This window comes from Rattus norvegicus, chromosome 6, assembly GCF_036323735.1.
Source record: "Rattus norvegicus strain BN/NHsdMcwi chromosome 6, GRCr8, whole genome shotgun sequence".
NCBI classification, from domain to species: domain Eukaryota; kingdom Metazoa; phylum Chordata; class Mammalia; order Rodentia; family Muridae; genus Rattus; species Rattus norvegicus.
This window is the reverse complement of record NC_086024.1, coordinates 16392994-16414014: the sequence shown is the minus strand read 5'-3', so window position 1 is coordinate 16414014 and position 21021 is coordinate 16392994. Positions and strand designations below refer to the sequence as shown.

At 50.8% G+C, this 21021-nt stretch overlaps 1 long non-coding RNA gene across 1 annotated transcript; it reads right to left on the bottom strand.

The window, feature by feature from the left end:
• Nucleotides 1–765: 765 nt before the first annotated feature.
• Nucleotides 766–19705, bottom strand: LOC134479316 (uncharacterized). Its single transcript, XR_010052475.1, has 3 exons — nt 19543–19705; nt 19095–19267; nt 766–2744 (listed from the first exon to the last, which is right to left on the bottom strand). It is a non-coding gene; the product is annotated as an uncharacterized LOC134479316 (long non-coding RNA).
• Between the last annotated feature and the right edge of the window lie 1316 nt (nt 19706–21021).

The window sequence follows — 21021 nt, the reverse complement described above, 5'->3', positions numbered from 1 at the left end:
CCCTAGGACCCAGGACTTACTAAGCTGGTGCTCTCAGTCTCTGGCCCTTTCTGTGAGAGTACAGGCATGGGCCACTGCAGAGAGGAAGGACAAGAGGTACCTAACAGCAGTGTCCCCAGAGGCCTTCTTCATGTGGTTCTGGGTAACTTGAATGCCTCTGGTTCCCGAACTCAGGAAGAGAGAACTGTCTACTGGGCTACTCTTACATGATCAAGGCACACAGCTCCTGGAAGGAGTCCAAGTAAGCCAGGGGCAGTGATTCATGTCCTTCTATGGCTCCAGCATTCACAGGCCACCTGGCTAAGGACAGAGCCATGGCCTTCTTCACTCTGTGGGGCTCCTGCAACTGAGCCAGAGACTCGAGCCACATGTAGGGCACTGGGGTATACTTGAGCTGGCTAGGTTTGTTTTGTTTTGTTTTTTGTCAGCTTGACACAAGCCAGGGTCCTCTAGGGAAGGGGGAACTGACCTATAGGCAAACCTGTGGTGTATTTTCTTGATTGATCATTGATGTAGGAGGTCCCAGTCCACTGTGGGTGGTGCCAGTCCTGGACAGATTACCCACCTGTACATATGTACACCAGATAACGCGTATCCTTGGAGACCAGAAGAGGGCATCGGGTCCCCTAGGGCTGGACTTACATATGGCAGCGAGTCAAGAGGCAGATGTTAGGAACCAAACCCCAGTCCTCCATAAGAGCTGCAAATGCTCTTAGTCACTGACCTATCCATCTTTCCAGCTCAAAATGGATTATTCTTTTCCTCTGTGTAAAAGCCCAGAGACAAACAGTTTAGGGCCAAAACAGAAGCAAGGACTCAGGCTGCTTCTGATTGTCTTGCTCCAGTACCGTTCCTTTGCCTGTATTCTCGCATACATGACCCAAGATATGACCTCACATACATGACCTCACACTGGCTTGTAGCCTGTACCATGTAGGAGAAAGAGGCCAGGGGAGCCCGACTCCCTCCTTTTAAAGGCACCATGAGTAAGCTGCACACATTGCTTTGCTCACACCAGAACTTTTACACTCATGGATTGCAGACCCCTAGCTGCAAAGGAATCTGGGAAATGTAGGGTTCTTGGTTTTGGTTTTCGCCAAGAAGACATGTATCCAGAAAAAGAAAAAGGAAAAACCTTTAATTTCTTTTAAATTATAAATATGTGTTAGTGTCTGTGTGTGTCTGTGCTTACAGGTACCCAAGGAGGTCAGAGAGGTCAGAGCTCCTCAAAGGTAGCGTTATACGGGTATTTTGAGCCACCAGATATGGTTGCTAAGAACCAAAGTCCAGTCTTCTGTAAGAGAAGTATGTACTCTTAACCACTAAACCATCTCTCCAGCTCCAGGAAAGACTTTCAATCTATGAGAGAAAAGGCAACATTGTTATGGGGGTCAACCAGCAGCTGTGTCACAGGAGACCCCAAGTGTACAGCAAGGAGATATTCTCACATGTGTCTGACAATGGGTGGGACAAAGACTCGGGGAAAATTACATCAACACATCTCCCTGGCTAGAGAGCCTGGCCCAGATCTGGTCACATAGTTTGAGGGGAGCCTACAAGAAGTCCTTACAAACTCTCTAACCAAACCAGGTGACCAGTGATAACATTTTCTTTCTAGTCATGAAACCACGAGCGTGACCCCGATCTGGGTTACGTGGTTATGTTTCTCTCCCTAGGTTGGGAGGGATGCACAGCCTATCTGCAGAAGAATGGGATGCCAGCCCCTGAGACACGTAAGGAAGATGCAGAAGATGTCCTTGCCAGCCGGCTGGCCTCAGCCTCCTATCCTTCTCCATCCTTGCCCCACTTGAGGATTACTCAAGACGACTTTCCTCCCAAGCCCATTCAAGTTGAATTTTGGCCCTTTTCAGCCTAGAGTCTTGCCTTAGTACTGACAGTGGCATTTCCCCCCTGGAGGAATGAGTGGATTTGTGGGTTGAGAGCACAGCTGACATTGAACACAGGATAAAAGCTTGTGGGTTTCCCCGAGCTGACTCTTCTTGCTGCCGGCTGGCCCCACTGCACCTTCAAGTTACCACAGAGCACACCTTGCAGGGTAGGCTGCTGGGCCTCTCTCCTTTTCCCAGCCAGCCCTGCTTCCTGATCAGCCCCACCCTCAGGCTTGCTCTGGCAGGCCCAGCCTTGAGGAGGGGGCGAGTAGTGGCAACCGTCAACAAGGACTGCATTCTGGGCCGCTGCTGACTGTTATCAGCTAAGCCTGGGCTCTGACTCACCTGCCTCTGTGGGCAGCCTGTGGATGTGGGTGGTGTTTGATTTGCCTCCAGGCTTCCCTTTGCCGGGACCTGTGAGTGGAGGTGGACCCTAAACAGAGGCCCATTGTTCCTTTCCCCTCCAGAGTCAGGCTCTTTCCAGGACTTCCCTGAGCTGTCTTTTGTTGCTCATCCTCCGCCCTCTGGCCCCCAGCCCTCTGGCTTATCCTTAACATTCCCTTCACCAGCAGCCAGGGGTGGTGATTGGTGAAAGAAGGAGATACCCATGGAGTGGACTCCAATGCAATCAGAAGGAAACATCTGAACCCATGACCTTTCCACCTACTGCAGACGTGTGTGTGTGTGTACACGCTCACAAACACGCTTTTTATTTTAAACCATGATGGGTATGGGTCAACCTCTTGGGGCATCTTTTAAATTCAGATTACAGATCTCTGGGCTTTCTTCTTGGCGGTACCGTTCCGGGTCTGTCGCTGTTGCCTCAGAGATCCTCTGGTGGTGTGCTCTGTCTACCTGACAGAAAAGAGCAAGGCGAGAGTCAGAAAATAAAAAAAGGATGATTCCAGCATCTTACGTCTTTGAAGAGCATTTGGACTTTTCCTCCTGAAGGCCGTTCCCATCACTCCCTTCTTCTGAGAAGAAGTCAGCTCTCCTCTGGGCACCATTCTCACAAACAAGTGGACTTTCCTAGACCTATACTATGTTTCCAGTCCTACATGCCACCCTCGCAGTGGTTCATCGTCTCTTTTCTTAGGTAGATACGGGACAGTCCAGTTTGGAAGTGGCTCAAACCGACATTTACAGCCAAGCTGATCACAGACTGAGTGTGTCTTTGCGTGTGCTCATGCGCATGTGCATCATGTAGTCCAGACTGGCCCAGAACTCACTGTATTACCTTGAACTTCCGGTCCTGCTGCCTCCACTTCCTGTATGCCAGAGTCACGGTTACGCACCCCCTCACCACTCACCACGTTCAGTCTCATGCAGTGCTGCGACTCTAATCCAGGGCTTTGTGCACAGTAGGCAAGCACTCTACCAGCCGAGCCCTTGCTCCATCAGCTAAGGAATCTAAAGTGCGTCACACCACGAACACGCTCGACATGTGGCATGTGAGCAGAGGCCCTGGGAAACACGGCCGTACTGCGCAGAATCAGGCCGGCCAAACCAGTATTTGTTTGCTGTCAGTTCCACTTCTAACCTGGAAGAAATTATTTCTGCCTCCGCAAGTGGGGGTGTAGACAGAGAGGAGGGCACCTTCTGATACCGTCACTTCCTCTGTGAAGTTCAACTGCTCCCCCGGCCACACAAACAAAACCTCTAGACCCCGCTGAAGCCCCTTAGAGATCGGCTGTCACAGTACTAACTGCACCTCTCTTGCAGCGAGGCTAACTGGCCCACGACAGGGTTCGTGGCATGATTTTTCTCGTCATCTTATGTCTCCAGTGGTTCACAATGCCTCCTAGAGATGGCTTCGGCTTGACATTAACCACTGAGTAGTCTGCCTCATTTAATCACCCTGCTACAAAATCTCTGAAGAAACAGAGCTGCTGCTCCCACTGAGCCACGTTCAGAATTTAATTTCATCCACCTTGCTCCAAGGCTCCGACTTTCACTCCCCTTGAACATCCATGAGGAGACAAGGAGATCATAACACAGGAAGTGTGACATGAACTATAACAAGTCAGAAACCCAGTGGCAGCAAGGAGAGAGGTTGGGTCCCTCCTCTTACTAGAAAACAGCACGAGGGGGGAAGAAGGGAAGAGGAGACACCGGCCTGGGTTCCCTGTATGTGCAAGGTGAAGCCTTGCCGAAAACAGAGCAGTTTGGATGCGGCCAGGCCACGGCCCCTTCTCTATGTAATACAGGACACACTAGGAGGGGCAGGGTGAGCCTAGGTCCGGAAGAAGCCTGGAGATATTTTCGCGTGGAATCTCTCCTTCTGCACTGGAGTGGAAGCAGCAGAAAATCACACGGGCCAGGTGAAAGCAACAACAAGGAGTTCGCCCGCTAACCCTGAGCTCCTGCCTCTCCCTCCTCCCCTCAGCATCGCAGACTTTGGGGACTGTTCCTGACTCCACCAGCAGAGGTCTCCAGAGCAGAGGGCTAGAGGGCTTGGGGACAGGGCAGGTTGCACACTGCTTTCCGCCCCTGTTCGCAGGTGTCCACACACATGGGTGGTCTTTACTCATGCATAGGTGTGTCTGTGCTTGTGTGTATCCTTGTGGGTGGGTGTAAAATGAACGTATCTGCGTTCGTGGGCGGGAATCTACAAACAAGACCATGATTGCTGGTCTGTGTTGGGGCGTCCTCTGCACATGTGGGCACTGTGTGTGCACAGGGTGCCTGTATAACCTGTGTGTGGACCTGCGTGCTTGGGCTTGTAAGCAAAGGGGGAAAATAAGTAACAGGCAGTAGGTGTGGTTTGCACACCTGTAATCACAGTACTCCGGAGGAAGAAGCTCATGGTTTCCAGAAGGCTGTCTAGGCTAGACCCTTCCTGAAAACCAAAGGAGAAACAGGGGGTGTATTGGTGGTGCACACCATTAATCCCAGCACTTGGGAGGTAGATACAGGCAGATCTCTGAGTTTGAGGCTAAGGTTATATTGTAAGACTTTCTTACCCTCCCCTCCCCAACCCCCAGTCTCCTCAATAAAGGAGAGGGGACAAAGGATTCTGACATCTCAACCCAGCCCCTGAGTTTCTGTTAAAACAGAAGGTGCACCCTATGGCCAGAGCTCTGGCCCATTCCGCTTCCATTGGCAATCTGTAGGCTTTGTTCTTTGGGAGAGCAGGGCAAGCAAGAAGGTAGATGACTACCCCACAGGTGGATGACTCACCCAGAGAGGACAGAAGGGTTCAGCTGTCAGGCAAATCCAAGGTCAGGACCCAGCTCTGCAGCCCCTGCTGGAAGTCCCAACTGTGGGCAGCCACATCTTTGGCCTGTATTAGAGTTTTACTGGGGTTGCCGGGACAGGTCAGACTGGCCTGTGGTTGTGAGCACACCTGACCCAACAGAGTGAGGGGGACTCTGGGCCCCACTGCAGGGAGCTGAGCTAATGTCCAGGGCTTCTATAACACATTCCACTCAGAGAGGCTTACAACATGACTGTGTCTCACACAGCCCCTGAGGCCAGCTCCCATGAGCAGCATCCTTGGACACAACTGAAGAGTCTGCAGGGATGGGCACACTGAAGCAGCCTCCCTCACCTTTTCCAGGTTCTAGGGCGGCTGTGTGTGTGTGTGTTTCTTTCTCCTGCCTTCAAGTCAGCCATAGGCAGCACCATCAGACATACACCCCACCGCTCCCAAGGGCCCTCCTGCAGCCTTTGACTGCTGCCCTCCTCTGAGAACTTTTGCAACAACAGGGACCCCCCTCATAATCTTGACAATCTTTCTGTCTTTAGAGCTTTAATGTAATTACACACGCATAGCCCCTTTTGCCTGTTAGGTGACAGGTACACAGGCTCTGGGGACTGGGGCAGTGACAGCTATCAGTGGAGAATGGCTAACAGAATAGGGTGACGATTTCTTCCTTCTCCTTCTCCTTCTCCTCCTCTTCCTCCTCTTCCTTCCTCTCCTCCTCTTCTTCCGACTCCTTCTCAGAGTTAATAGGCATTGAACCCAAGGCCTGACACATACTAGACAAGGACTCTAACACCTAGCCTATATTTTAAGATGGTCTTACTAAGTTGCCTAAACTAGTCTTGAATTCACTACTGTAGCCCAGGCTGGCCTTGAATTTGCAGTCCTCTTACCTCAGCCTCCTAATTAACTGACTATTACAGGCTTATCCTAACCGGCCTGGGTAGGAGTTGGAAAGGGCAACGTTTTTAGATTTAGTTTTTAAATTTTTAACTATGTGTCTCTGTGTGTCTGTGTGGGAGTAAGTCCATGTGAGTGCAATTAACCACAGACACCAGAAGAGGGCAGCAAATCCCCTGGGCCTGGAGTTTCAAATGGTTATGAGCAGCCTGAAACGGGTGCTGGGAACCCAACTCAAGACCTCCAAGCCATCTCTCCAGTCCTGTGACATTCTTAACCCTCCCGTGGCTCTCCTGAGATGTTCTCCCAAACCGAGAACACTCCTTTGTTGAGGATTCTCTGGCCTTTGTGGAACCATGAAGGGCAGTCTGGTTCCTGGTTTAGCTAAGGCTAGATGCCTCAGAGACCCTGAAGCAACGGTAGGCACTTTGCCCGTTCCTGGAAGCCAGACCCCAGTCACTATCCACAGCCCCCATAGATGTGTGGGCGTCAGTCACATAAGGGCAACACCCCAAGCCCTTCCACAGGTAGAGGACGTGGCCTGGGTCACATAGGCTCAAGACAGATCTCCATTGTAATGAGGTACCTAAAGGCCCTGAGGGCTTAGCCAATAAGCTTCCCTTCCTGCAAAATCTTCAGGCCCACCCTGAGAAGTGGGGTACAGTTTTACTCATCCACTTTTGGCCATGACAATAAATGCCTTAAAGCTATGGGCTGCCTTTTTTCGTCGGGATCCACAGTGGGGAGTGATGGAGAAGGCCTTTGCCTGTAGAGCTGCCATCTAATCTCCCATAGAAGGGCTCTCTGTGCTCCCAGCCGCAGCAGCCACCAAGCCAAGCCCAAGCCTCAAGCCATCAAACCAAGGCCTCATCCTCTAAGGACCAGCTGGAGCTCCCCTCTTTGCCCCTTGGCCCCAGGCTAGATCCAGTGGGTGGTAGGGGAATACTCAGCTCTTCCGTGGCATCCAGCGCTCATCTGGGTTTCCAAGAGCTTAGGCACCAGACAGCTCAGCCTTACAGGCCTGGGAACCCCCGAGCCAGCGCCACTGTCTCAGCGCCTCAGACCACATCTTCTCCCCCACTCCCACCCCTCCTCGCCCCCAGCAGTGTCCAGGAGCTTCCCTACACCCCAACAGAGTGGGACTGCCCAACACCCACCAGGCAACTCCCCATTGGCCAAGCCCTGTGGCGGAGCAGACGTGGGACCCACAACCCTACAGACCTCAGCAATGCTGTCTAGGGAACTGAGCTGTCCCAAGCACTAGGAACCAGCTCTGACCAGTGAAGGACCTGCCCTTTATCTGGCTCTCCAAGAGCCCAGGGCCAGGGACTCACTATTATTGGGTATTGACTCTTGGGGCCCCTCTCCTTACCCCGCCCCTACCAGTCCTCTCCATGACCAGCCCCTCCCAGGCCTGGGTCCACACCCATGCTCGTTGGAGTCTTTGTTGTTATCAGCTTTGGCCCCTCTGACCTGCTGTGCTAGGCCACCTTTGGACTATAAGGCTGAAGCTGGCAGGATACACCCCTTTTCATGTGGTAGAACCCCACCCATGGGCTCTCCTGCGGAAAGCCCAAACACATAACTCAGCATGAGGAGGGGGACATTCGTGCCAGCGTAGGTCAGCACTGGGGGGCCACAGAGACCCCCGGCTTCCCAGATGCTTTTCAAAACGAAGCTCCCACCCCAGTCAGCACCACATCTGGAAGCAGGCTGGAAATTCCAACCATGCTCCCCTGCTAGGAAATGTGTCAAATCCTCCCAGAGACTTCATGGAAGCAGGAAACACTGGAGAGGGGGGCTGACTCCGCAGGACCCTAAGAGCGTTGGAGAGATCCAGATGTCACCAGGAGTCCACAGTCCTCCCTGCCTACCCCGAAGGAAACTAAAGAGGCCTGGAGCAAATGACAGAGCCTGTCTCCCGGGGACCCACAAGCCCATGTGTGCGTGTGAAACGCCGAGGTCTTGATACACACTGAGTTATTTTTTCCTGGAGAGAAAAATGTTGACATGCCTTTGGAGGGTTATCTGCCCAGAAAATCTCCTGGTGCATGAAGAAGGCATGGTCTCTCTCTGACACACACACACATCTCCCAGAGGCCCCAGGGCATCCATTCCTCAGAGCTAGGCTCACTGAGAAAATGTGGCCACTGCCTCCTTCTGCAGCCGCAGATCGAATGACTGGAAAAGGCAAGCGTTGTTTTCCCTCCAGTTCTGGAGACTGGAAGTTCAGATTTGACATCACTGGCTGAGGCCCGGGGGCAAGCCCACTTCCTTGCCTTGCTTGGTGTTTAATAGAGGCTTGTATGGCCTGTAGCCCCTTCCTCTATCTTCACAGATCACTCCCATTTTGCTCCTTTGTTACATCGCGGGTTCTAACTCACCCTCCGTCCTCTTAGAATAAGCCACTTGAGATTAGATTGGACCTGCCTCAGCAGCAATCGACACACAAGATGCAGAACGTTTATTTTAAGGAGTGATGCTTACTGGCTTGTTCTACATGGCTGGCTCAGTCTGTTATTTTTGTTTTTGAAAAGTTTTTAATTAAATCTATTTTTATTGGCTATTTTATGTATTTACATTTCAAATGTTATCCCCTTTCCCAGTTCCTTCCTCTCCCATGTCCCTCCCCCTGCTTCTATGAGGATGCTCCCCGTCCCACCCACCCACTCCCACCTCAACACCCTGGCATTCCCTTACACTGGGGAAATGAGCCTTCCCAGGACCAAGGGCCTCTCCTCCCATTCATGCTAGACAATGCCATCCTCTGCTACATATGCAGATGGAGCCATGGGTCCATCCATGTGTACTCGTTGGTTGGTGGTTTAGTCCCTGGGAGCTCTGGGGGGGTTCTGGTTGTTTGATATTATTGTTCTCCCTATGGGGTTGCAAACCCCTTCAGCTCCTTCAGTCCTTTCTCTAACTCCTCCATTGGGGTCCCCGTGCTCAGTCTGATGGTTAGCTGCAGGCATCTTCATCAGTATCAGTAAGGCTCTGGCAGAGCCTCTCAGGAGACATCCATATCAGGCTCCTGTCAGCAAGCACTTCTTGGCATCAAAGATACGTAACTTAATCAAGCTCTTAAATTTCCTGTTGAGTGAGGATAACACTTTGCACAGACCTTAAGGTTGAGCTTCAGTGTTCAGCCTTGTGCAGCAGAGGCCCCTTCCTGAGCATTGGTTTTCCTCATGTTGCTTCAGGGTTGGTCTTGCAGCTCTGACGCTAAGATGAGGACCTTTTTCCTCCAGTTAAATGGGCTTCTCCTTTGCTCCCTGCTCAGAGCAGTCTCTGGAGCTCACATTGCTTCCTTTCGGTCACTAGAAGTGAGAGTTCTTGACCCTGCCTTGAGCACCAGGAGGCCGTGCCCCATGTAGGGACCCTCCACCCCCAAAGAGTTTACCCTCCTCAACCCCTGTGTAGTTTAGGATCTTAGTTCTAACTTTCTCAGCCGCTGGCCTTTCTTGCCCATCCATTGTTTGGGAAGAATCCTGGAGAGGTGTGCAGGAGAGGAAGAAGCCAGGGCAGACACCCCCTCTTAATACTGTTCTCAGTGCCTTGGTCTCCTGGGGCCCCACCATCGCTGGTCTCAGCACTGTACTGACTCTCCCTAGAGGACCCAAGAGCCCTGGCGGCCTTGTGAGTTGCTAAGGCATCCAAAGGGCTGAGGGAGGTGGTGCCATGCTTTAAGCCTAGAAACACTAGAATTTGGGGGCCACGGCACGAGATGCAGCCATGGCTTAGTTCATGCTGTTCCCACTGCCTCGTGTCTCCCCATTCTGTTATTTCTGACATACGAGCCACCTCTTGCAGAAAGTGTCCTATCTAGTCAAAGGGAGCTAAAGTTCCTTGATGCTTCCAGAACAGTGGAATGGCTCCCTGTGTCCAGAACAGGCACTGGTTCCAATCTACAGATAGATCCCCTGCTTTGGAGGGGCTCCGAGCAGGAGAGGCTTGGCTCAGCCTGCCCTTCCAAAAGAACCTCTCACCTTATGTGACAGTTGGTTTTAAAGCCAGCTTACCACGACCTGGAATCATGGAAAAGGGAGTCTCAGTCGAGGACTATCAAGGTCAGGTTGGCCTGAGGAGCATGTGTGTGGGCTCTGTCAGGAGTTGAGTAAAGAAGGCTGACTGAGATGGGCATTTATCTGCCCCCTAACCCCCGCCTCTCTTGGCTGTGGGTGTGGCATTTATGCTCCCTGGTACCAGGGACTCCCCCTGTACTGGCTGGTTTTGTGTGTCAACTTGACACAAGCTGGAGTTATCACAGAAAAGGAGCCTCAGTTGTGGAAATGCCTCCAGGAGACCCAGCTGTAAGGCATTTTCTCAACTAGTGATCAAGAGGGGAGGACCCAGTCCCTTGTGGGTGGTGCTGTCCCTGGGCTGGTGGTCCTGGGTTCTATAAGAAAGCAAGCTGAGCAAGCTGCGGAAGCAAGCCAGTAAGTAACATCCCTCCATGGCCTCTCCATCAGCTTCTGCTTCCTGACCTGCTTGAGTTCCAGTCCTGACTTCCTTTGGTGATGAACAGCAACGTGTGTGTACATTTGTGTACTCAGGCATGCAGAGGCCAGAGGTCATGGTGTGTGTGTGCTATTTGTGTGTGAGTATGGTCATGCACATGCCACAGAGAACCTGTAGAGATCGGAGGACAACTTTCAGGAGTGAGTTTTCTCCTTCTCCCTTTTTGAGATGGGGTTCTATTGTTCTGCAGTGGGCTCCAGGATGGCTGTGCTTGAGAGCTTCTGTGTGATTCTCCTACTTCTTCCTCTCACCTCAGTAGAGGAATGCTGGGTTTATATATAGAGGCAAGCAACCATGTAGATGCATGTGAGTGTACCTGGCTTTCTCACACAGATTGCAGGGATCAAACTCAGGTTGTCAGGCCGTGTATCGAACACTTACTTGGTGGAGTTACCAGCTCAGCCCCACCTTGATTTTGAGGTCTCTCATTGGCTCAGAGCTCACTCAAACAGGCTAGATTGCACAAACCTATTTGGGTGCAATTTTCACTTTTCTCTGCTTCTTTAGTTCTGGAATTACAAGCATGTGACAGCACATCCGGCTTTCTAAAATGAACATTGGTGATCAGATTGAGGTACCAATGTGTATACAGGAAGCACTTTGCTGACTAAGCTATCTGTCTAGTCCGAATTCTGTGCTTTTGGGGGAGGGGACTCACCATGCAGCTGTGGGCAGCCTGGAACTCTGTAGAGAAGCCTGCCTCTGCCTCCAACTGCTGAGATTAAAGATGCACCATTGTGCCCACCCCGCTTCTGCTAGGGCTCGCCTAGGCATGCCTTCTCTGCACAGAAAGCGCCTTGGAGGTTCCTTTAGTGTAGAGTTAGGGACGTCTGAGACAGAGGATACACCAGACACCTGGAGGCAGGAAGTATATGTACAAATATCACAATCTGGCCTCAGACTGGCCTGGTTCCTAAGAGCACTGGGGCTTCACGATGTTGAGAGAAAGGCTCTGGGTCTTGGCTGTGTGTGTGGTCATTTCCTTCTCTGGAAAATCAGGACAATAGCTGGACACCCCTCCTAGGATTGTCTCAGAGACTAAGAAAGATGAGACCCGGGGTCCTGACAGACATGCAGTATTAATTAAGAATTACTGCCACGTCATCGCTTCCGGCTCCAGCCTCTTGCTTACTTTTCAGGGTCCGGAATCAGGAACAAAATCTGATTGAAAAGAGTCACTCCCACTCAGTTCAAGACTCCCAGAGATTCTAACTGATCAGGCAGAGACGCTCTGGCTAGTTTTATATCAACTCGACACAAGCTAAGGAGGGAACCTCGGGTGAGAAAACACCTCCATGAGATCCAGCTGTGGAGCATTTTCTTAGTGATCAATGGGGTAAGACCCAGCCCATTGTGGGTGGTTCCATACTTGGGCTGGTGGTCCTGGATTTTATAGAGCAGGCTGTGCAAGCTATAAGGAGTAAATCAGGAATCAGTGCCCTCCATAGCCTCTGTATCAGCTCCTGCCACCAGGTTCCTGCCCTGCTTGAGTTCCTGTCCTGACTTCCTTTGATGATGAACAGCATGTGGAGTGTAAGCCAAATAGACCCTTTCCTCCCCAACTTCCTTTTGGCCATGGTGTTTTATCACGGCAGTAAGAAGTCACTAAAAAGTGTTCCAGAAGTCTTTATTAGAGTATATATTTTAGATATTTTGAGCTGGGTAAATAGATTGATTGGTAGAGTCTTGCCTTTTGCTGGGGGGGGCACAGATTGATTGGTAGAGTCTTGCTTTGCATTCAAGAAACCCTGCATTCAATTCCCAGCACCTCATATACCAGGCATGGTAGCCAGCACTTGGGAGGTGGAGACAGGAGGATCAGAAGTTCAAGGTCATCCTCAGCTATGTCATATATGACATTCTGTCTATAAATAATTAATAAACAAGCCTCCTAGGTGGCCCTGGAATTTAGACAGCTTTGGAAACCACCAGAATAAATGATGCAAGGGTTTTATTTTAATCAAAACCAGCTGTGTCCTCCAACTGGTACCTGCCACTAGTCATTGCAAGTAAGGCCACCGTTTAACACAGAGAGGCTACCATTCCTCCAGACAGCCCCAGTGTCAGGGGAAGGGACAACAACACCCTAGTCCCCTCCTGCAGCTGCCTCAGTATTGTGGCCAATGGAGCTCACCATGAAATTGGTTCTCCATACCTCCCAAAGCCAGACCAGGAGGCATCTGGCAGATGTTGTGGATCCCACCAGAGGAGAGGCCTTCGAGAGCCAAGGGAATCCAGCCACTCCCTCCACCCAGCCCAGGTTTCTGCCAAATCCTGTGCCCTTCCCTCCTACCGGGACACTTCATTTGGCCTAAGGAAGCTCCTGGCTCCTTCATTTCCCAAATTAAGCCAAGGCTGTCAGCTGAGGTGTGGGGGATGGCCACGGCTGGTCCCTTGAAGCCTGGAACAGAGTCTTTCTGGAGGAATCCGAGTGCAAGAGGAAAGTAAAGATATGAAGAAGTCGGGGAGGCCACTGGTGAGATGGGGGGCGGGTCTGACCCGGCCTCTGGTGACCTGGCCTTGATCCCCACAGGGAAAGTGCCTCAGGCAGTGAGGACTGAGGAAGAGGAAGGGCACAGAAAGACAGCATCAACCTCCACTAAGGACTCGGGACTGTTGACGTGGGAGAGACAGGCCGGCTCAGCCTTGGTCTGGCTCTGGTCCACAGTGAGGAGGAAATGGTTTTCACTAAAAAACAAAGTTGAAAAACAGTTTGCTGAAGGGGAATGAAAGAGGAAAGGGGGAAAGGGAGGGGAGGGAGGGCTCGCCCAAACTGTCTGCTCATCACAATCACCTGGGCAGCTGCTAAAAACGCAGATTCCGAAGCCCATGCCAAGTCAGTAAAATGTTATTCTTGGTAGCCTGGCTTTCTCTTCCTTACGGTTTAAAGACATAGACTCAACTTAACCAGCTTGGAAGACCTGGTGCTGGGTGTGCCAAGGTGAAGGGCTGGCTCATAGTCCTTAAGGAAATGCCAAACCAGAGAGACCCAACGAACTCAGGGGAAAACTCCTAAAAAAATACTCACTCCTCCCCAGCCAGTCTAGGGCTCCCCTGTGCTTGCCTTCTGTCATTTGAGTTCCCAGAGAAGGGTCTCCAGGACTCTGCTAACACCTTCCTCTTGTCCCTGTGGGAGGCTCAGGCCTTCCCATCCTGCAGTCCCATCCTGCAGTCCCAGCCTAGTAGGTCTCCTAACAGAGGACCTGCCCTGCAGCCACACTGATTTTAGCCCATCAACACCGGTGTGGACCCATAGCCTCCAAAGAGAGCACATGCATGCTGTTTTCAGCCGCCTGCCTTACAGAGCCCTGTGAACCCGACTCCAATAGGCTCCCCACCTCACCAACCAGCACCAGGGACTCCAGGGTCCCCACAGTCCCTCACCACCCAGCCTTCTTCTGAGCCTCTCTAGACCCCTCAAACATATTTCCAATGTTCCTCACAGCTCCCTTATGACTGATCAGTCAATATACTGTCCTCTCCTCTCTGATGCCACTGTGCTGTGGTCATGTGGTCAGGGTTCTGTTTTCTTCTGTTATATCGACCCCTTTCCAGACATGGTTCCAAAGTGAGGCTTGGTACTCCACACCCTGACTCCCAGCAGTAGGAGGCTCTCCATGTGCCTTCCTGGCCTTTCTGAGGAGACCTAGGTCACCTGCTCATCCCTCACCCCATACATCACCCTTCCAGGAATTCCTCTCTGACTGTCATGCCATTTGCTCAGTGCTTGACACATAGTAGGCATTCAAAAAGCATAAGAAGTCATTGGATCCCCAGGGCTTTAATGTCAGGAATGAATTAACCCACGGACGGTTTCCAATTGGATGGCACTCTGGAAAGGTGGCGGAAGCTATGGAGGTGGGGCCTGGATGGAGGAAGTGAATTACAGTTTCCCATTCATTCCCACAGGGCTACTTTCACACTTCACTCAAACCTCCGAACAAATGTCAGCCCATCTAATAGTTACCTCCCCATTAGTAGGCTCTATCTTGTTGCTGGTCCTTCAGTCTGCCACAAGGGGCGCTCTTGTGCTCCCTTCCCAGCATCCTGTGTGCCTGCCATCCTGCTCTGTCTCACTGGACTGTGCAAACAGCAGTGCGGCTCAGCATGGTTAATATCTCCGAGACCAAATAGATGCTTCCTCCATTTAAATTGTCTCTCTTGGGTGTTTATCTCAGCAACAAATCTGATTAACACACTGAAAATACCTTTCTATTATATCTGTAAATATGTGTAATGGAGGTGGGGCATGTGCGCATAAATAGAGATGCCCGAAGAGACCGGAGTGGGGCGTTGGAGCTGCCCGATGTGGGTGCTGGCAACCAAACCCGGGTCTTCTGGAAGAGCAGTATGTGCTCCTAACTTCTGAACCCCCTCTAGCCCCTCAAATCCTTTCTTCTCCTCCTCCTTCAGATTTTCCCTTTATTTTTATTTTGTGTGTATGGGTATGTGGGCTATGCACCACGTGTGTGCAATACCCGCAGAGGCCAGAAGAGAGCGTCAGAACTCCTGGAACTACATACAACTGTTAGCCACCCTCTGGGTGCTGGAAGTCAAACCCAGGACCTCCGGGAAAACAGCCTGTATTCTTAACTCCTGAGCCATCTCTCCAGTCCCCAAGCCCCGCAATTCTTACTGTGCTGTTTACAAAGAAAACTCAGGTCCTGGCCTGTATATGTTTGTATATACATGTACGTAATATTACCCAATTTTTATTTAAATATGTGGGTATACGCTAATAATGGGTGTGTCCAATGAGTGTGATGATTATGCAGTGTGTTTTTAAAGATTCATTTTATTTTTATTTATGTATGTGCACTTGTGATCTATCCAGTGTTGGTGCTGGGAACCAAATTCAAGTCCTCTGAAAGAATGTGTTCTTAACCACTGAGTCATCTCTCCAGCTGCAGATGAGGGGCTTTTGTTTTATTTCATTGAACTTTTTAGATTTTTTTTATCTTATTTACTCATTCATGAATTCATTTATTGGTGGTGGTGGTGTGTGTGTGTATGTGTGTATTGTATGCATATGTGTGTGCATGTGTATGTGTGTTTGTGTGTGTGTGTATGTGTATGCATGTGTATATGGTATGTGTGTATGCATGTGTATATGGTATGTGTGTATGCATGTGTATATGGTATGTGTGTATGCATGTGTATATGGTATATGTGTATGCATGTGTGTGCATGCGTATGTGCATGTTTATGTGTGTGCATGTGTATATGGTATGTGTGTATGTATGTGTGTGCGTGTGTGTATGTGCATGTTTATGTGTGTGCATGTGTGTGTGATGTGCATGTGTGTGCATACATGTGTGTGTGTGTGTGTGTGTGTGCATGCACTCTTAGTACATGACACTGATGGTAAGCATACCATAAGACAGCTTTGTGGAGTCAGCTCCCTCCCTCAACTTTTTTTTTTTTTTTTTTTTCGGAGCTGGGGACCGAACCCAGGACCTTGCGCTTCCTAGGCAAGCGCTCTACCACTGAGCTAAATCCCCAACCCCTCCTCCCTCAACTTTTACATGGGTTTAAGGATCAAACGGGTCACCAAGCTTTTGGGGGAAATGCTTTTACCCAATGAGCCATCTCTCCAACTCCCAGTGTGTAGCTGATCTTTACTACTTTGTGGATTCTTCTTTTCCCTACCCTTTAACCCTGTTTTCAACCCTTATCACTGGATAGGAGAGAAAAGGATAGAAGGGGGAGGGAGAGATAAGGAATCCTGAATTTAACGTCTTTCCTTTTGTTTCTTCTTTGAGCACAACTAATAACAAGCCACTACCAACCCCCGTGAACGACCAACAACCACCAAGTTTGCCTATAAGGGCTCTAGCATTTATGTGCCCTCTGAGAAGTTCCCAGAATTCCAAACATCACACAACTGTAGAAACTATCTACAGCTGGTAAAACTACACCTCGACTAGAGCACGAGGCAAATCACAGTCAGCTGCCGTGGACAGTCCGAAGCAGCCCCACAAAAGCACATCCTTACAATGTTTCTATGCTTTTAAAAGAAACCCAAATTCCAGATTTGTCACCACACCAACACTGCTTTTTGAAAGCTTCGTTATATTCTGTCTGCTGGATGGTTCGGCATTTATTTAACCAGTCCCCTCACGTTGGACACTTGGGCTGCACCTAGTCTTGCAGATTTGTAGGGAACAGGGAACAGGGAACAGCAATTCACAGTGAAACCCTTCCTTGTCCTCTGCTTCTGCCGTTGGAATAGATGCCAGAGAAGGACCTCGCTAGGTTTGCCTTCCATCCCTGAGGAGGCCCAGAACTAGTCACGAAACCCTAGAGGCCTTGGCATTAAGCCTTCCATACCATGTTCCAGGGGTTCCCCATCCCAAGTCGCCACAGGCTCTCTCTCCCTAGAGCTGTCCTGTGTCTTGTCTTTCCTACTCTTCAGCTTTCATATTCCCCTGGAGGCTAAACTGCATCTCCCAGCTGGAAATGAGGCCATTTGTCTCCTGGGAAGCAGTGCCCGTTAGATAAACGCTGAACAGTACACTTACTTATTGACCATCTTTCTGGGTAGACAAACCAAGCTGGGGGCATTACCCGGATTGAAAGACTGTAGGGATAGAGGCACATCACAACATGCAGAGCAACCACTCAAGGACTCGACCCATTCAAGACAGAGGTGATCCCATATTTTCACCCCAGGCCCAGCTCATCTCCAGCCTCATGAATAATCCTGTGCCGCACTCTTGGGTACAGAGTGCTTTCAGGGTGTTGCTTTTTCCTCATGGTACTAACGCTATAAAGAAGGGTGCTGCACGTGTGTATGTGTATGTGTGTGTATATGTGCATGTGTATGTGTGTGAATGTATGTGCACGTGTGTGTGCATGTGTGCATGTGTGTATGTGTGCATGCATATGTGCATGTGTATGTGTGTGCATGTGTGTATTGTGTGTGTATACATGTGTGTATGTGCATGTGTGTGAATGTATGTGCACATGTGTGTGCATGTGTGTATGTGTGCATGCATATGTGCATGTGTATGTGTGTGAATGTGTGTGCATGTGTATATTGTGTATGTGTATACATGTGTGTATGTGTGTATGTGCATGTGTATGTGTGTGAATGTATGTGCATGTGTGTATTGTGTATGTGTGTATACATGTGTGTATGTGTGTATGTGCATGTGTATGTATGTGCATGTGTGTGCATGTGTGTATGTGTGCATGCATATGTGCATGTGTATGTGTGTGCATGTGTATATTGTGTATGTGTGTACATGTGTGTATGTGTGTATGTGTGTATGTGCATGTGTATGTGTGTGAATGTATGTACATGTGTGTATGTGTGTATGTGTGTATACATGTGTGTATGTGTGTATGTGCATGTGTATGTATGTGCATGTGTGTGTGCATGTGTGTGAATGTATGTGCATGTGTGTATGTGTGTATGCGTGTGTGTACGTGTGTGGGTGCCGAGAGCTGGCTTTGAGACTGTAGTCTTGGAGATATATCTGCATCTACCAGGGCTTTGGTGCCAATCTCTGAGGCCTGCTCAGGCCTTTCCTTGAGCACACACAGCTCTCCCTCATTCTATGACTTTGCTCCTTGTTTAAGGCTGAATGCATAGGCTTTGAGACTCTCACTGGCCCTAGGGCTCTCATCCTCAGCTAACCAGAACTCACCTCCTAACGCCACCTGCCCACAACCCTGTATGCTTTGCCACTCCTTCCCAACCCACAGCATGGGCACTGGCCTCAAGGTGGCTCTAAATGTATGGCTACCTGGGGACCTCTCCCCTGAGACACAGATACTGTGTTTTCACACTGGGTGGCTCTCCTGACTCTCTTACAGAGGGAGAGCTATCTTCTTGCCTCAGCTCTTCACTGATGCGAGGCAAAGTCATTTAACCCCCACGATTAAGCAAGCCCAAAATAGTGATCCAGCAGGGACCTGGCCTCATCCTCAGGTAAGTGCTTCAGGAGGTTGGACAGCTCTAGGGTCCCAGACAGGCCTCAACCACACAGGGCCTTCCTGACAATCTCTGTCCTGAAGGACCCCAGGTACTTGCTTGCTAGGGATATGACTCTGGCCTGGTGGCTTGTGAGGGTTTGTGGCTGGAACAATCAAAGCCACCATCCTCAGCTCCCTCACCACTTCCTCCATGGGGCTCTGGTAATTGCACAGAGAGTGTCTACACTCCCCTCCTCCTCACACACCCCCGTCTTGTTTCCATTACCTGAGCCTCCTGCAGCCCGGGTGCTACTCTTGGAAGAGTAGGACAAGCCTTACTGTACTCCTGTGCCCTCTCCTCCCACAGAGACAGAAGGCAAGCCTCCTTCTTCCTCCAGGGCCTCAGGGCACCTTCTCAGACAGGGGTGGGTGGTAACCCCACTGACAGCCTGTCCCGTTCCAGACATGGGTGATCTCTACATGTTTAACCACAATGGCGATCTTGTATTCATTCCCCATTTTAGTCAAGGGCAAGCCCATCCCTTCCATGGCAGGGACACAGACCCATGGAGCACAGCCCTGAGGTTTTTTTCTCACAGTCCAGGCAATCGGTGAACTTTGTCCACTGGATCCCACCGTTTTCCAGAACCCAGCCTCCTCACCTCTTTGGCTGCCATGTCTCTCAACCTGGTTTACACACACCCTGTTGTGTCCTCAGTGGGTTTAGGGTGGAGAGCGCTGGGAAGAGCTGATGGAGAAAAGCCAGTCCAAGGCTAAATTATGCCAGAATCCCGGATGCTAAGGGCCTTCCCGCCTCCAACTGGTCTCATCCTAACTATTAATAAGAAAAGAAAGGGCTGGAGAAATGGCTCAGCTGTTAAGAGCATAGGTTTATCCCACAGCCGCTCTAGGAAGAGACCAGCCATCCTGCCCAGGTGAGGACTTGGAGGTTCACAGTGCAGAAGACGCTAAGCAGACTCACACAGCAGAAGGGGCATCAGATCCCAGATCAACTCTACAACCCAGCCTAGACCCATCGAGGAAGGGACAGGGGCCAGCTAAGCCAAAAGCAGATACTGCCCGGGTGTGGAAACTGATAGCGTTCCTCACCACAAACGAGCCCCATGCTAGCCAGGACCGCTCCCCAGTGGGGTCCCAGGCCTCACAGGCCCCCATCCCCCAACAGGGGTTTCTTTTCCCTTGGCCATCTTGGATGTCTGCCAAGGTCCTCCTTCCTTGGCGCTCCTTTTGTAAGCTGGAAAGGGAATGTGGATGAGATGGAAGAATGCATTCTGGGCTCAGCCAGAGCCACTTCCAGCCGGCAGCTTCTCTTCCCCCGCCCCAACACACACACACTGTCCCCCACCCCAACCTACCCCACCAGCCCATCCCTGCTCCCAGCCCTGACTCAGCCCATAAATTACCTAGGGCTGGTGGCTGACTCAGTCAGGAAGCCCAGTGTCCCCAGCCCCAACCCTAGGCCTCAACCCCACAGCTGGCTCTCATTCCCAGAGTGCAGGCCCCTCCTCTCAGGAAATTCCTGGAAAATATCAGGCCTCTTGGAGGGGAGATCTCCTAACCACAGCACCAGCAGGGACTGAAGCCACCACAGCCCATCCATCATTCTGTTGCCCTGCCCCTCCTCCCCCAGCCTGTGGGTTTGTGTGGGACTGAATGTGGAGGTGCTAGTCTCCCTCAAGTACCAGACACACAGTCCTGAGGGGAACAGGGTGCAGAGTACAGCGTGGGGTGGGGCATCCCAGCATGCTTTGGTGAGGCAAATGACTGGTCCAGAGCAAGGGAAGATGTTGAAACCTGATAGGTGAAGAGGTTTGAAGGATGTTCCAGGCTCCAAGGCAATGTGAGCAAGGCTGGGGAACACAAACTAGTGTGCGTAGAGGCAGGGAGGGAAGGAGGGGTAACCAGGTGAAAGGGCTTCTGGGAAAGGGATGGGCTGGTGACTCTAGAGTGCCAGGGTTCCTTCAACATTCAGAAGCCGCAGCAAGTCTGGAAGGCAAAGGTCCAAAGGTTCTAGGGGACTTAGGACAATGTTGGGGTGGCCAAGAACCTGATTCGTCTAGTCAACGAGCCCAGGGGAAACGCGGTCCTGCCAGCATCCTCAGATGGTCTACAGGCCTGGGAGACAGAACACAGTCCCTGTGTCACCACTCAGTCAGATGGCAGATACAGCACTCTGCCTGCTAGGAAGGAGCCCTGACAGAGGCAAGGACATGGCCTCTGGGAGTCCCCAAACTGCAAAGAGAATAAGTCACTTCCTTAGGGCACTTCAAAAGTGATGAAGAAAGATTTCCAGGTTCTTTCTCCCTCCCTTGGATCTTAGGGTTCCTTGAATCCCTTCCTCAAAAAAGCCCCATTCACTTCACGAGGAAAGTCAAGCTCAGGTCTCAGAGAAGTTTCCCTTACGAAACAGGTCTTTAAACTGTGGAAATGTCGGCCTACTTCCCCCTCAGGAATGCTACAGTCACAGAAGAGGGAAACAAAGTGAGGGGCTCACAAGGATAGGCAGCGTCCAGAAGTCATTCTGCCCTGGGCCAGGATGCTGACGACAGGGGCTGCATCCGGTATTTG